The 16,427-nt window shown below is 43.8% G+C and overlaps 1 pseudogene; it reads right to left on the bottom strand.

The window, feature by feature from the left end:
• Window positions 1-298: 298 nt before the first annotated feature.
• LOC113620248 (anaphase-promoting complex subunit 16 pseudogene) lies at window positions 299-809 on the bottom strand (annotated as a pseudogene).
• Between the last annotated feature and the right edge of the window lie 15,618 nt (window positions 810-16,427).

Genomic DNA, 16,427 nt, shown 5'->3' with positions numbered 1-16,427 from the left:
TTGCCTAAATCTGATTCTCAGTACTTTTAAATTTTATTTATTTATTTATTTATTTTTTTGTGGTACGCGGGCCTCTCACTGCTGTGGCCTCTCCCGCTGCGGAGCAACAGGCTCCGGACGCGCAGGCTCAGCGGCCATGGCTCACGGGCGCAGCCGCTACCGCGGCATGTGGGATCTTCCCGGACCGGGGCACGAACCCGTGTCCCCTGCATCGGCAGGCGGACTCTCAACCACTGCGCCACCAGGGAAGCCCTGATTCTCAGTACTTTTTCAAACAAATAAACAAAAAATTTCCCTGTAAGATCACACATTTAAGTATTTGTTGCTTGTGGATAGATACAGAGAAACCAAGTATGGATGTGAATTAACAATCCAGTGATGGAGCTGTGACTCTCTGGATGGCTATGTAAGCTGTAAGAAAAGTTCCTCACTGGACCTGCACTTGCTGTGCCCCAGAGGTGACCATCCAGGCAAGGTCAACCTGAAGAGGGGGTGAACCCCAGCAGCTGCTGGATGGGTTTAAATCGCCACTATCTGCCTCCAGTTCTTCTACCAGAACAGCTAGTTTTTCCATCCGAGCAACTTACTGATCATGTTTCACCTGTTTAAGCGTAGATGCCACTTGATAGCTGAAAACGGATTCACAGAGGAATCTCTCAGAGCCACCTTCTAACATCTCTCCAGCTCCTTTGGGGTAGGTGAAAAGGGCTTTCAGTGGGGGGGGCAACGTCTGAGCCACTGAAACCAGATCCAGTGGCAGAACTTCCACTGACCCCACCGGCTGAGGAGGATGATGAAGAGGCAGCCATTTCCTCTCTAGTAGATTTCTCACTTCACTCTGCGGCTTTGACAAGTTCCTCTACAGCCCCGCCCCCAAGGCCAACCGGAGTGGCTGCGTTTACTGCTACGAGGGCTGCGGCCTGCTCCCTAACAATTCTTATTTATTATTGCAGATAAAATTTAGACCTATTGGTAAAGTGCCAAAAATTACTATTGGATTTTCATTAGACTTCAGTTAAACCTATATGTTATTTTGTGTAGAAGTGATCATTTTTACTATATTTAGGTTTTCCACACAGGATTGTCTTATGTCTCATTACTTTTTTTTCAATTTAAAAAATTTTTATTGGAGTATAGTTGTATGTCTCATTATTTATTGAAATATTATTCAATGTCTTAGTAAAGTTTTATGTTTTTATAATTTAAATCTTGAATATTTAGTGTTAAGATTATCCCTACTATTTTATCATTTGCTATTATGAATGCAATTTTTTTCTCATTGTATTTTCTAAGTGATCACTGCTAATGTAAAGGAAAAGGTATTGAAACTCTTATTAGATGTCACTTATTAGTTCAAATTACTTTCAACTGATTATTTTGATTTTTATAAGTACTGTAGTAGTTTACAAGTAATGAAATTTGACTCCTCCTATCCAAACCTTAATGAAGTTTCAAGCTTTAATACAAGGGCTGTGGTTTCCAAAATAATATTAAATAAACATGTTGATTGTGGGCTTCCTTGCTTATTTCTAGATTTGTTTGATAATCATTTGTGGTGTTGACTCTTTTGACTGAACTTATATGTTTAATAGGAATGCTCCATATATATCATATTTACACATCATCTAAAGCTGTGTTCAAGGCACAAAAGAGGACTAACTTGAATCAACATTAGATGTTTTCTTCTAGGCATAAGAATGTGGCAGTCTTTACTGAGTTGGGATAGTGACAAATGAAAACTGTATGTTCCTAAGGCACTCATGTCACTTAACTCCATGGTAAAGTTTGGCTACTTTCCTTCTTCTAGATTTCGGCTACTTTCCTTCTTCTAGATTTCTAAATATGTAAGATCTCAACATAAAGTCTCTCAGTCAGGAGCTGTTTGACATCAGGCAGTTCAAATCAACCATGCAGACAGGAATTGGAACCTGTGCAGAAACTATCGGCCACAAGGAATTACTCCCCCAAATCGTGGTTGTAACGAAGTTTAGGTATGCTGGCTTAACTTGCAAGAGCGTATCCATCAGTGTTCAAGGAGGAAAACAAATCACTCTGGGCCTTTCAAGCAAAGAATCAAATGTTTACGTTGGGCTTTCCTGGTGGCGCAGTGGTTAAGAATCCGCCTGCCAATGCAGGGGACAGAGGTTCCAGCCCTGGTCTGGGAAGATCCCACATGCCGCAGAGCAACTAAGCCCATGTGCCACAACTACTGAGCCTGCGCTCTAGAGCCCACGAGCCACAACTACTGAGCCCAAGTGCCACAACTGTTGCAGCCCGCACACCTAGAGCCCATGCTCTGCAACAAGAGAAGCCACCGCAGTGAGAAACCTGTGCCCTGCAACGAAGAGTAGCCCCTGCTCGCCACTAGAGAAAGCCTGCATGCAGCAACAAAGACCCAACAGAGCCAAAATAAATAAATAAATAAAATAAAATAAAATAGAATTTAAAAGAATCAGGTGTTTATAACACTGAAGAAGAAGAAGGAGACTTACCTGGTGGTACAGTGGTTAAGAATCTGCCTGCCAATGCAGGGGACACGGGTTCAATCCCTGGTCTGGGAAGATCCCACATGCCGCAGAGCAACTAAGCCTGTGCGCCACAACTACTGAAGCCTGCGTACCCTACAGCCTGTGCGCCACAACTGCTGAGTCCATGCAGCTCAACTACTGAAGCTCCCATGCTCTAGGGCCCGCGTGCTGCGACTACTGAAGCCCGCGCACCTAGAGCCCGTGCTCTGCAAAGAGAAGCCACCACAGTGAGAAGACCGTGCACTGCAATGAAGAGTAGCACCCGCTCGCCACAACTAGAGAAAGCCCACGCACAGCAATGAAGACCCAATGCAGCCAAAAATAAATAAAATTAAAAATAAAAATTAATTGACTAATATTAAAAAAATAATGAATTGACTAAAGATTTAAAAAAAAAAGGAGAGGAAGTCAGGGGAACCTGCCACTGGCTTCCAGGTTTGCACTGTTGCTCTGGTCCTACAAATCACTAAGTTGTGGCTGCCACACAGGTCAGGAAATCACAGGAACTAGCCACCAGCTGACATCGCTGCTTTGTTGCAGAGAGGCGAGTGACTAACAGTGGAATGCCTGTGCTCATTACAGCAATCCACATCTGCCTCATCCCACACACCTGCCCACTCCACCAGAGGAAGAAAGACATGGCTTCTACCTCTCTTCTGCCTTACAAATATTGCATGAGTGTATCTTGTGCTGCCTGTAAATGGCATCCAGGATCCTGTAGACAACAGGGTCTGAGAAATACAGTTCCAAGATTCCAGCATTTGTGATATAGAGAAGAGCTTAGAAGGGAGTGAGAATGCATCTTGGATTAAAAAAGAAAAGAAAAGAAAAGGGGCTTCCCTGGTGGCGCAGTGGTTGAGAGTCCGCCTGCGGATGCGGGGGACGCGGGTTTGTGCTGAGGTCCGGGAAGACCCCACATGCTGCGGAGCGGCTGGGCCCGTAAGCCATGGCCGCTGAGCCTGCGCGTCCGGAACCTGTGCTTCGCAACGGGAGAGGCCACGGTGGTGAGAGGCCCGCGTACCGCAAAAAAAAAGAAAAAAAAGCAGTCTATCTCTTCGGCTTCTCAGCAGCCATACAGTGCTTTCTATCTATAGTTCAGCAAACAACAACAGCAAAAATTCCTTCTAATTTTATGCAACTACCCCTTATACAAAGAAAAGCATGCCCACCTTTTCTCGGAAGGGGACAACAAAAGTCTCATCAGCCACTATACTATTTCTGAGTGGTATTTCTTATTTAGTCATAATCCTCCTTTGATAATCTGTACATACTGGACTAATTTGTAACATTAACTGCCACCAAATTCTTTATATAAAATAATACGGAAAGGGAAAGGAAAAACATAGGTTGGTAAATAAAGTATATACATAACAAAGCATGGAAAAGCATACATAGGAACTTCACCTTGTTTCTGCAACTGGTCATCAGACTATAACATATTATAACCTCCTTCATCCACTACCTATATCCTGTTCTCTATTTCTGTGACCGTGGCTGGTCACAGTTCTCTACCAGTAGTGAGATGACCAAAATCTCCATTTCTGAAGGGTCTGAGCTCTTACTGGCCCTGTTTCTGTTGGGTTGTTATAGTTTTTTATTATATTTTAGCCACTGGACATGGAAGTACTAAGAGGTGCTTTAGAAAATACCCAGAATTCTGGGATTTCCCTCTTGGCGCAGTGGTTAAGAATCCGCCTGCCAAGGCAGGGGACACGGGTTCGAGCCCTGGTCTGGGAAGATCTCACATGCCACAGAGCAACTAAGCCCATGCACCACAACTACTGAGCCTGTGCTCTAGAGCCCGCAAGCTACAACTACTGAGCCCGCGAGCCACAGCTACTGAAGCCTGCACATCTAGAGCCTGTGCTCTGCAACAAGAGAAGCCACCGCAATGAGAAGCCCTTGCACCGCAATGAAGAGTAGCCCCCACTCACCACAACTAGAGAAAACCCGCGTGCAGCAACAAGGATCCAGCGTAGCCAAAAACAAACAAATAATAAATAAATAAATAAATAAATTAAAAAACCGAAAATACCCAGAATTCTAGATATATTCCTTATTCCTAATGTGAAGCAATAAACATATTTTCCATTTATAATTAGCATCAATTACCCCTTCTTTGCTTGTGGATTCAGTGGCATGAAGAGCCCCAAATGTCCAGGTGGCAGTCTTAACTTCTAGTTCAGTGGGATCATTGTTTTTATTTCTTGGAAAAACATTCCTTTTTTTAGAACTAAGTTATCTAAACCAACAGAGCCAATAACTCTGGAATGAGGATAATCCCATATTGTTAATCCCATATTGTTAAACTCATATTTAATTCTGTGGCCATTTTCAACATGAGCTCATTGAGCAAGCGCTGGAGTGGTTGGGAATGATCCTGGCTCATATACAGAATCTGTTGTCTTGTCCACTTGATTACTGGAGGCCTTGTTTGCAGTTGGTGCTCTTTGGTGGATGTTTACATGGAATGCTAACATCTTCTCATTCTGTGCTATTCGGAGAGGTAGAACCACATGCATCTCTCCTTATCACTAATCCTCTGGTCTCGTTGTGCAACAAAAACCGTTATCCACAAACCATTAGCCCTTATCCCAGAGTCAGTGATATCTGTTTTTCTAGACATCTCTCTTTCCAAATGAACTGTTTCAAGTTCTGCCCATTTGGAGGATTTCTCTTCCCTGTGGTCCTTCAGGGCAATCCTTAAGTGGGATTATATCATAGTTCTGTAGTAATTTCTTTTGGCTTGTGTCAAATATCATGAAGATATCATGAAATATCATGCTTTAGCCCATCTTCCCCTGGATGATGGAATGGTTACCATTCCACTTGATGAAGGAGTGCTGCTGGGCATTCCCAGCTTTAAATATTGGTATGTCAGATAACATCCAGTTCATGGTGGGCATAATAGATCATACCCTCAATGATCAGGCATGGCTTTGCTTCAAAGCCTATGGGTCTACTCCATGATTCTCCCATTAGTGCTTACCAGAGTCTCCATATAGCATCGTTATGTGCCACAGACAGACCACCACTGGATTTACTGGGTCATGAGTCCCAAGTATTAGACCAGCGTGTTTTTCCTTTTTCTTTGGCTCCACTCAAAACCGTCAACTTTATGGGTAAATGAGTTGGAGCAGTATAAGAAATGTGGCACATGCTGCCTCCAAAATCCAAAAAGGCCCACTTATCATCATGCCTCTTTCTTAGTGATAGGGTGTTTAACATGCACAAAATTCTTTCACTTTGAAGTGGGTAGCCCAAGAGGACTAAGACCACTGGAGCCCTAGAAACTTAACTGAGGTAGTGGATTCCTGAATTTTCATGAGGTTTATCTCCCATTTTGTGGCATGTGTCTTCCAATGCATCAAGCAAACTTGCTACATGCTGCTCACCAGGTCCTTCAAACACTGTGTCCTGTGGAAGAGCAAGACAATCACAGTCCTAGTGGAGGGACTTCCCTGGTGATGCAGTGGTTAAGAATCCACCTGCCAACGCAGGGGACATGGGTTTGAGCCCTGGTCTGGGAAGATCCCACATGCAACGGAGCAACTAAGCCCGTGCGCCACAACTACTGAGCCTGCACTCTAGAGCTCTCGAGGTACAACTACGGAAGCCCATGCACCTAGAGCCCGTGCTCTGCAACAAGAGAAGCCATTGCAATGAGAAGCCCGCGCACTGCAGTGAAGAGTAGCCCCCCCGAACGCCTCAACTAGAAAAAAGCCCACGCAGGGCAACCAAGACCCAATGCAGCCAAAAATAAATAAATAAAATAAATAAATTTATTTTTTAAAAAAAGTCCTAGCAGATTAGAACATGACACAAAGTTGAGGAGCTGACACAGCCCTGTGGGAAGACAGGCAGGTTCACTGCTTCTGCTGACAGATGAAGTAAAGTGCTTCTGGTGGTCTTTACTAATTGGTATAGGGAAAAAATAGTCTGCCCAGATTAATAGCAGTACACCAGTTGCAAGTGGTTATGTTAATCTGCTCCAGTAATCAGTAAAAGCAGATCCAATTGGAATCCCAACCTGAATACATTTTCATAATCCATTATCAAGCTCTAAAATCATGTCCTGCACAGATCAAGCAGAAGAGTTGAAAGAGAGATGAATCAAACTTATGCTCCTGGAAAAAAATGGAGTTAGATGTACTTTTACTTATTTCTCCTCCTAATTATAACTAAAATCCTTGGTTGAAATACTTAAAGCACCTATCATAAGACTCTGAAAGGCTGGGGAAAAGAAGGTGGCCTGGCCAGGCCCTTTGGGACTTGAAAACTGGCCCAGCAGTGAGCTTCATGAGATTTATAATTTGCCTCCTGTATATCCAGGCCTCAGTGCAAGGGAATCCTGCTCCCACTAGCCAAAAGAATGGGAAAACAGTGACTCTTCAGGACAAAACCCATACTACTCCAGGTAAACACCATGAAAAAAGCCACATGCATCCCCATTGTCACTATTTCTGGCCAAGCCTGTGGGATGGAGCCCTGTCAACATTGCCCAGCCTGCACCAACACAAGCAGACGCAGCTATCCCCTAACCTGGCACTACAGAGACTGTGGGGGGGGTGCATTCTTGACCGTCGCTGCCCTACACTAAGTGAACAGCTGCAAAAAGGCAACGTGCTGCTCCTTCCCAACTAGTGACTGGGTGAGAGTTAGACGAGGGAACTGGAAAGCAGGATTCTTTAAATCTGTGTAGGAAGTCCTGCACATACCTTTGAGCAGACCATCCACGAGGTTGACCGTAATCAACACAGCAAACTGAACTATGTGTGGACTAGTGCCCAGGTTTCAGTTTGGCTTCTGGGTCACACCCAAGTAGGGCAGACCAGAATAGCAATGCAAAGGCTTTGAAAATGAATTAACACTTGAAACATAGCCCACAAAAGTGAGCCAGGACATGCATTTTGAACCTAAACAGTTTGACTGCCTTCTAAAATGTAAGACCTAAATAGGAACCAGAGACTCATAATATTCAAAATGTCCTGGATACAATGCAAAATTACTCATCATATCAAGAACAAGGAAAATCGTCAACATGAATGAGAGCTATAAAGGGGAACTAAATGGAAATTTTAGAACTGAAAAATACCAATGAATAAATAAATAATAAATCAATGGCTGGGCTTGACAGCAGAATGGAAAAGACAGAAGAAAGAATCAGTGGAGTTGAAGGTAGAGCAATAACAGTTACCCAGTCTGAACAATAGAGAGAAAACAGGGGGAAAAAAAAAAAAAAACATGAGCAGCGCCTCAGGGACATAGGAGACTCTAACAAAAGATCTAACATTCATGTCATTGAAGTCCCAGAAGGAGAAGAGAAAAAGAGGGAAGGGCCACAGAAAGAAATAATGTCAGAAAATTTCCCAAATTTGGCAAAAAATACAAGCCTACATATTTAAGAAGCTTAGTACTATGGACTGAATTGTGCTCCCCGTCCCCAAATTCATATGTTGAAGCCCTAACCCCAATATGATTATATTTGGGGAGAGGGCTTTTAGGAGGTAATTAAAGTTAAATGAAGTCATAAGGGTGGGTTCCTAATCCATTAGGATTGGTGACCTTATAAGAAGAGGAAGAGCTTTCTCTCTTTCTCTCTCTCCCTCTTTCTCGTTCTCCTTGTGCACACACCAAAGAAAGTCCAGGTAAGGACACAGCAGGAAGGGATCCATCTGCAATCCAGAAAGAGAGCCTTCACCAGAACTGAATTGGCTGGCACTTTGATCTTGGATTTTCCAGCCTCCAGAAATAAATTTCTGTTGTGTCTACCTCATTCATGGAATTTCAGTGTGGCAGCTCAAGCTGACTAAGACACTGAGAAAACCTCAAATAAGATAAACCCGAAGAAATCCATGCCAAGACACATCATAGTCAAACTTCTGAATACTAAAGACAAAGAAAAGTGCTGAAAGAAGCAAAAGAGAAATGACATTTTATCTATAGGGGGAAAAAGATTTGAATGATATGATTTCTCATCAAAAACCATGGAGGCCAGAAAGAAGTGGCACACATTTTTCAAGTGCTGAAAGAAAAGAACCGTTGACTCAGAATATTATATCTTGTGAAAATATCTTTCAGGAATGAAGGAGAAATCAAGTCATTCTCAGATGAAAGAAAACTGAGAATTAGATGCCAGCCTTTAAGAAAAAAAAGACTGAAGGAAGTTCCCTAAACAAAAAGAAAATGATAAAAGAAGCATTCTTGGAACATTTGAAGGGAAGAAGAAACAATGGAAAGAGCAAAAATATAGATAATGTCTTCTTGCTATGAATTCCCTCAATTTTTGTCTGAGAAAGTATCCTTCACTTTTTTTTTTTTTTTTTTTTTTGGTTTTTTTCTGTGTGCAGGCTTTTTCTAGTTGTCGAGAGTGGGGGCTACTCTTCATTGTGGTGTGCGGGCTTCTCATTGTGATGGCTTCTCTTGTGCAGAGCATGGGCTCTAGGTGCGTGGGCTTCAGTAGTTGCAGCACGTGGGCTCAGTAGCTGTGGCGCATGGGCTTAGTTGCTCCATGGCATGTGGATCTTCCCGAACCAGGGCTTGAACCCATGTCCCCTGCATTGGCAGGCAGATACTTAACCACTCACTGTGCCACCAGGAAAGTCCTATCCTTCACATTTTAAAAAAAGTTATTTATTTATTTTGTTTATTTATTTTTGGCTGCACTGGATCTTTGTTGCTGCATGCAGGCTTTCCCTAGTTGGCATCGAGCAGGGGCTACTCTTTGTTGTGGTGCATGGGCTTCTCATTGTGGTGGCTTCTCTTGTTGCAGAGCACAGGCTCTAGGTGTGTGGGCTTCAGTAGTTGTGGTACATGGGCTTAGTTGCTCTGTGGCATGTGGGATCTAAGTTCCCTGACCAGGGATTGAACCTGTGTCCCCTGCATTGGCTTTTTTAAAAAAAATTATTTTATTTATTTTTTATACAGCAAGTTCTTATTAGTTATCCATTTTATACATATTAATGTATACATGTCAATCCCAATCTCCCAATTCATCCCACCCCACCCCCAACCCCCGCCACTTTCCCCCCTTGGTGTCCTTACATTTGTTCTCTACATCTGTGTCTCTATTTCTGCCCTGCAAACTGGTTCATCTGTACCATTTTGGCAGGTGGATTCTTAACCACTGCATCTCCAGGGAAGTCCCTATCCTTCACTTTTTTTAAAAAATAAATTTATTTATTTATTTATTTTTGGCTGTGTTGGGTCTTCGTTTCTGTGCGAGGGCTTTCTCTAGTTGCATTGAGCGGGGGCTACTCTTCATCGCATCGCGGTGCATGAGCCTCTCACTATCGTGGCCTCTCTTGTTGCGGAGCACAGGCTCCAGACGCACAGGCTCAGTAGTTATGGCTCACGGGCCCATGTGAGCCCGCGGCGTGTGGGATCCTCCCAGAGCAGGGCTCGAACCCGTGTCCCCTGCATTGGCAGGCAGACAACCACTGCGCCACCAGGGAAGTCCCTCTATCAGAACTTTTAACATGTTGTTTTAACATAGTTACTTGAAATTTCTTGTAGAATCATTCCAACACCTGTATCATATGCATGTTTGGTTCTGATGATTTTTGTCTCTTCAAACTGTTTTTCTTGACTTTTTGCATGCCTTGTAATTTTTGTTGAAAGCCCAATGTGCTGTATTGGGTATTAGGAACTGAGGTAAATAGGGCTTTAATATGAGATCTATGTTAATTTGGCTAGAGCTGGGCTGTGTTTAATATTGCCTGTTTAGTTCTTTTTATTGTAGCCCTGTTTATGTGGTGGTATATTGTGGAGGAAAGGAAGTGTTTCCTAATGTTCTAATTAAATATTAGTGTTTTTGTGGGCCTATGTCTCGGACTATGAACTTCCAAGTGTTTCTCCAGTGATAAAGCTCCCTCACTCCCACCCCTGCCCCATACTTCTTTCCCTGGTTGCAGAGTTCCCAGTCTATTTCCTTGAAGCACTAAACACTTGTGACTTTTTTTTTTCCCCATTATGTAAGACCAGAAGGCTGGAGGGGGATAGAGTGGAAGGAATTCCCTTCTCCAGCTGGGATAAAGCTCTGGTAAAGTCCTTTCCTTTGCAGAATAGGTCTTTGTCATAAAGAAGACTCTGGGCATATTTCACAGTGATTACTCATTCTCTTCCCCTACCAGTGCTATGAGGAGATATTTCTTGGATCTTCACCCTAACTATGGTACGGCTTCTGGGGGTAAAACCCAAGAAAGTGTGAGAGCCTCACTAAGACTGTAGTTCCCAGGAGTTTTAAACTAGTCTCTTTTAAATTAGTCCACACTCAGCATCCAGCAATTCATCATAATTACCATTATGTGTTCCTACCTGTTTCGGGCTCCAGTGGCTTCTGCTCTAGGTAATCAGATCTTGGCTGTGATTCTTTGTATGAGCCTGTCTCATCAGATTTCAAGGTGGCATTTTACCCTGCAATGTCAGTTTTCAGATGTGTGCAAAAGTTATTGATTTTTCATTTGTTTACCTTTTTCTTGTTGTAAGGACAGGAGTGATGACTTCCTTGCTCTTTTTTTTTTTTTTTTTTGCGGTACGCGGGCCTCTCACCGATGTGGCCTCTCCCGTTGCAGAGCACAGACTCCGGATGCGCAGGCTCAGCGGCCATGGCTCACGGGCACAGCCACTCCGCGGCATGTGGGATCTTCCCAGACCAGGGCACGAACCCGTGTCCCCTGCATCGGCAGGCTGACTCTCAGCCACTGCGCCACCAGGGAAGCCCGACTTCCTTGCTCTTTACATAGTGGAACTGAAACCAGAAATCCCAAATCTCCATTTATATTCTAATCTTCATAACACCCCACTGTGATTTGTGGACTAGAATTATTTGGTTTGGATCTGCAGAGTTTAGCATTATCTTAGAACAAGGTTCTAATAATCCACCCAAAGTCTGGATATTTTCTTTCATTGATATATTAGTCAGAATTCTCTAGAGGAACAGAATCAATAGTATACATACACTCTCTCTTTCTCTCAATGTATACACACACACACCACACTAATATATATATATATATATATATATATATATATATTAGTCTCTCTCTCTCTCTTTCTCTTTGGAATTGGTTCATGAGATTACAGAGGCTGGTGAGTCCAAAATCTGCACTAGCAGTCTTGCAGGCTGGAGGCTTAGAGAAGAGCCAGTGCTGCAGTTCAAGTCCAAAGGCTATTAGGGTACAACTAATGCTGCAGTTCAAGTCCAAAGGCTGTCTACTGCGTAATTCCCCCTTGCTCAGTGGAGATCCATCTTGTGTTCTAGTCAGGGCTTCAACTGATTAGTTTAGGCCCACCCACTTTATGGTGGGCAATCTGCCTTACTCAAAGTCAACTGATTTAAATCTTTAATCCAAAAGCATTCTCACAGAAACATCCAGAATAATGTTTGACCTCATATCTGGGCACTGTGGCCCAGGCAAAATTGATATATAAGATTAACCATCACACTTGGTAAATGACCACCGGTATCTTTGGGAGAGTTTAGGAGGAAGATTTATAGTATATACTTATAGCAGGGCCATAAGATCTTTTCTCAAGGATTCTTTCTTAAGATCCCCATCATCTAAGATGCTCTGGGTCTATGAAACCAGCTAAAGTAAGAGAACTAGTTGAGCAACTGGGTCTCTCCATTTGGGTGACATATCAAAGTTTGTTTCACCAGATTAAGTAAGATTTTCATGGGCTGCTCATTAATTAGTGAACACCAAAGATCCCTGTGGATCAAGCCTGATTACCTCTCTAACTCTGCTGTGCATTATAGCAACCTTACTCACTGTTCCCTGTTTTCTAGTGTTGCTACTGGCCTCTACCATTTTGGAACTCCATCGTTACCATTGAAATCAGGGAGCCCATTTCAACAGTGGCATCTTCCACCATCATCTCACACATGCAGACATAAAGTACAGAGCTTTTCAAGAATAATGCTGATCCTCTTGAACCAGTGGATTTCTTTTGGTGAAGATATTGTCCTCTGTGTCTTACTGAGGAATACACTGAAAGGGTTGAAGAGTGTGTTGCACATGATGAATGCAACACTCTTATCTCACCAAGTCTTTGATTTTTTTCTTTCTTTCTTTCTTTTTTTTTCTTTTTTGGTCACATGGCTTGTGGGCTTTTAGTTCCCCGACTAGGGATTGAACCTGGGAACTCAGCAGTGAAAGCATGGAGTCCTAACCACTGGACTACCAGGGAATTCCCTCTCACCAAGTCTTTGGATCCTTTCTTCTCTATTAAACCAAGAAAGTTTAGTATCTTAACCTAATTTAATGAAGACCATTATTGAGTCTGATTTTAGTCAACCAACTCAGCAGACCCTTAGAGCCACTCCTGACTTATTATAATACACTAAATCCAGAATCTCTAGTGCTGCAAACACACCAATCACTTCAATATTATATTCCTTCTTCCTTGGTTAGAACCCACTCCTACACAGGAATCCTCCAGTGCCAATGTACATTAGCAATGTCTTGCAATTATTTCCCTGTGTAAGCTTCTCCTCTGGTGTCAGACATCTTATTCACTTTCCTAGGGTATGCTGCAATCTGACTCTGGCTGTGGATCTAGAGGTAAAGAAGCATTAGCATACCTTTGCAAGATTAATTCTTTTTTTTGGCTGTGCTGTGTGGCATGCAGGATCTTAGTTCCTCGACCAGGGATCGAACCCATGCCCCCTGCATTGGGAGTGTGGAATCTTAACCACTGGACCACCAGGGAAGTCCCTGAAAGGTTAATTTTTCAGTGAAGCCATTACAGGCTCTTCAAGCAAGGGATGGCCAGCATCTCAGAGAGGGGAGAAGGGACTGCTTCAAGTGGCAAGGGGAACTCAGTGGGATTTGAGGATTCAAGATAATTAAGGGCTTCCCTGGTGGCACAGTGGTTAAGAATCCACCTGTCAATGCAGGGGACATGGGTTCGAGCCCTGCTTCGGGAAGATCCCACATGCTGCAGAGCAACTAAGCCCGTGTGCCACAACTACTAAGCCTGTGCTCCAGAGCCCGTGTGCCACAACTACTGAAGCCCGCGTGCCTAGAGCCCATGCTCCGCAACAAGCCGCAACAAGAGAAGCCACAACAATGAGAAGCCCACACACCGCAACGAAGAGTAGTCCCCGCTTGCCACAACTAGAGAAAGCCCGCGCCCAGCAACAAAGACCCAACGCAGCCAAAAATAAATAAATTAAAAAAAAAGATAATTAAATTCAACCCAAACTATGAAGATGTCCCCGTTCCAAATCTTAGGGTTTTTTGTTTTTCTTATCGTGTCTCCCCGTTTTTTATTTTGTTTTTTACATCTTTATTGGAGTATAATTGCTTTACAATGGTGTGCTAGTTTCTGCTCCATAACAAAGCGAATCAGCCATATATATATACACATGTTCCCATATGTTTTCCCTCTTGTGTCTCCCTCCCTCCCTCCCTCCCTCCCTCCCACCCTCCCTATCCCACCCCTCCAGGCTTTCACAAAGCACGGAGCTGATCTCCCTGTGCTATGCAGCGGCTTCCCACTAGCTATCTACCTTACGTTTGGTAGGGTTTTAAATTAATCCCAAGCTTTCACATATGAGTCCTAATAAAGCTGTGGATTCAACTTGTATGATAATTTGACAATCAGCTGGATCAAACATTGGGTCTGACTTGTAAATACCTTCTCCCTGCAGCTACAGAAGTTATAGAGCATTGAAGCTCTCTAGTTCTTTGAGCTGTCATATTATTCGGTAAACTCTCCTGGGCATTCAAAAGCCACTAGCACTCTCTATAGTCCTTGTAGGCATCATTCCCACCAGAAGGGTCTAACTTAGCAACTATTTGGTCTAGCAAAGACCTTTCTTCAATAAGCAATTTATTCCCCACTGATAATTTAAGTAACTCTTTCCATTTCATGCCTAAGACTATCATGATCTCATTCTCCACTAGTGATAATGTTATCACTGTCTTCAAACAGAATTGGGTCAGATAGCTAATCCATTTAAGCTTTAAGATTACTATCTTAAAGCTACTATTGGCCTATTGTTAAGGTTTATTTAGGAAAACAAACAAAACACTCAAAATATTTCAAGCATAGCTGGATTAAAGTGCCAGGAATAGGTGCATCTAAAACCAGTGGAAGGACTGGAAGAGCAAGAGACAGGGTAGATAGAATACCACCATCTTCAGGTCAACCACTGAAGCTCTAGTCCAGGACAGTGAGAAATTCCTGCTGCCTGCTAGGTTGGAAAACCACAGGACATTTCCATTGATGGACACAGCTGCCTTGCTGTACCAACATGGATGGCTGGTAAAGAAGCGCTTCATGTCTGCTGCCACCCATGCATCTGTCTGCTGCTGTCAGAGAAATAAGAAAATGGTTTCCACTTTTATTCCATTTGCCAGTTCTCACACAAGAGTATCTTGTTGACAGAAGACTAATAACATTCAGAACTCTGGAGCCAATCTTCGAATTATAGTTCTCTTGCTTCCAGTTCCTGTGATACACAGAAAAAGAATAGTCAGGAATGGGGAATTAATGCACATTTCTCCCCCTCCCCCCATGGCCTCTAGCACTGAGGATATCTCCCAACTTTTATGAAGGCTGTAATTTCAATTCCAAATGGATGAAAAGCTGTTCAGAGACATTCCACCCAGCCATTCTAGCTCACCACTCACCCCCGCCTGCCACACAAACATTTTGCCTACTGCTTTTTTTTTTTTTTTTGCGGTACGTGGGCTTCTCACTGTTGTGGCCTCTCCCGTTGCGGAGCACAGGCTCCGGACGCGCAGGCTCAGCGGCCATGGCTCACGGGCCCAGCCGCTCCGCGGCATGTGGGATCTTCCCAGACCGGGGCACGAACCTGTGTTCCCTGCATCGGCAGGCGGACTCTCAACCACTGCGCCACCAGGGAAGCCCCCCTACTGCTTTTTATTTTATACTTTCTTGCCTCTCTGCCTAGCCTCTGTGCCTGTCAGCTACAGAACCCAGAGTGTGCAGAAAATGATTGAAGGAGGAAGCTTAGAGGAGGAGAAAGAGGACACCTTCTGTTTTTCCTAGTGTTAGTACACCTAATGGTCTGCTGATTTCTGTCCTTCTCTCTTCCTCATATTAGAATGACAGTGGGAATATTGAAAGTTCATTCTTGATAAAAATCTCAAGAGATAACTAGAGAGATTAGATTTCAAAAATATCCAGGTATAAATAATTTTCCAACTAAGATGACAGTGCAAAATGTATACCTTTGTATCTTTTGCATTTTTATACCACACACCTGCGGGGGGGGGCGTGGGTGGGGGGAAGGAGGAGAGAGAGAGAGAGAGAGAGAGAGAGAGAGCTCAAGGCTAGTGTTATGGCAGTGCTTTCAATGCATAATCTCTTTTTAAATCCCATCCAGCGGTATGTGATGCGGAAACCTAAACTCAGAGATTGGGCAACTCGCTCATGATCCTACAACTATATAATAACTCTCATCTGTGCATATTGGTTTCCATGAGATATGACAGGAAAGATACCCCAAAATTAATGGAGACTATCCAACTCTTTGAGTCTGGCTTCTCTGTTGGAATCCTCTTCCATCTCAGCTGAATTCCCCAGGCACTACGCCCGTGGCCTCTGGCACGGAGCGCATGGAGCGCCCCCGCCCCGCGTCAACCAGAGATGGAGTAGGAGTAATTGAGAATGGAAGGCTCCGGGAGAGGAGCAGAGGGCCTGAGGAGGGGGTAGGGAAAGGGGGCGGGGGGCGGGGTCTACCCGCCCCCGCCCTTCCGTTCACTCCCATTGGCCGAGCGTTTCCTGGCCGTATCCCACTGCCCACCCCCAGAACGACGCTTAAAGTGTGCGAAGCAGGTGCCTCGAGTGGAGTAACAACTTTGCGCGCGTGTCCGGGCTCAGCGCGGCACCCATTCATTGCTTCTGACCATCCATCCGTCCCTT

Source organism: Aethalodelphis obliquidens, unplaced genomic scaffold (assembly GCF_003676395.1).
Source record: "Aethalodelphis obliquidens isolate GAN/ISIS:26980383/991018 unplaced genomic scaffold, ASM367639v1 scaffold7, whole genome shotgun sequence".
Classification (NCBI taxonomy): domain Eukaryota; kingdom Metazoa; phylum Chordata; class Mammalia; order Artiodactyla; family Delphinidae; genus Aethalodelphis; species Aethalodelphis obliquidens.
The sequence above is the reverse complement of the archived record's forward strand: the minus strand, read 5'-3'. Positions and strand labels throughout refer to the sequence as shown.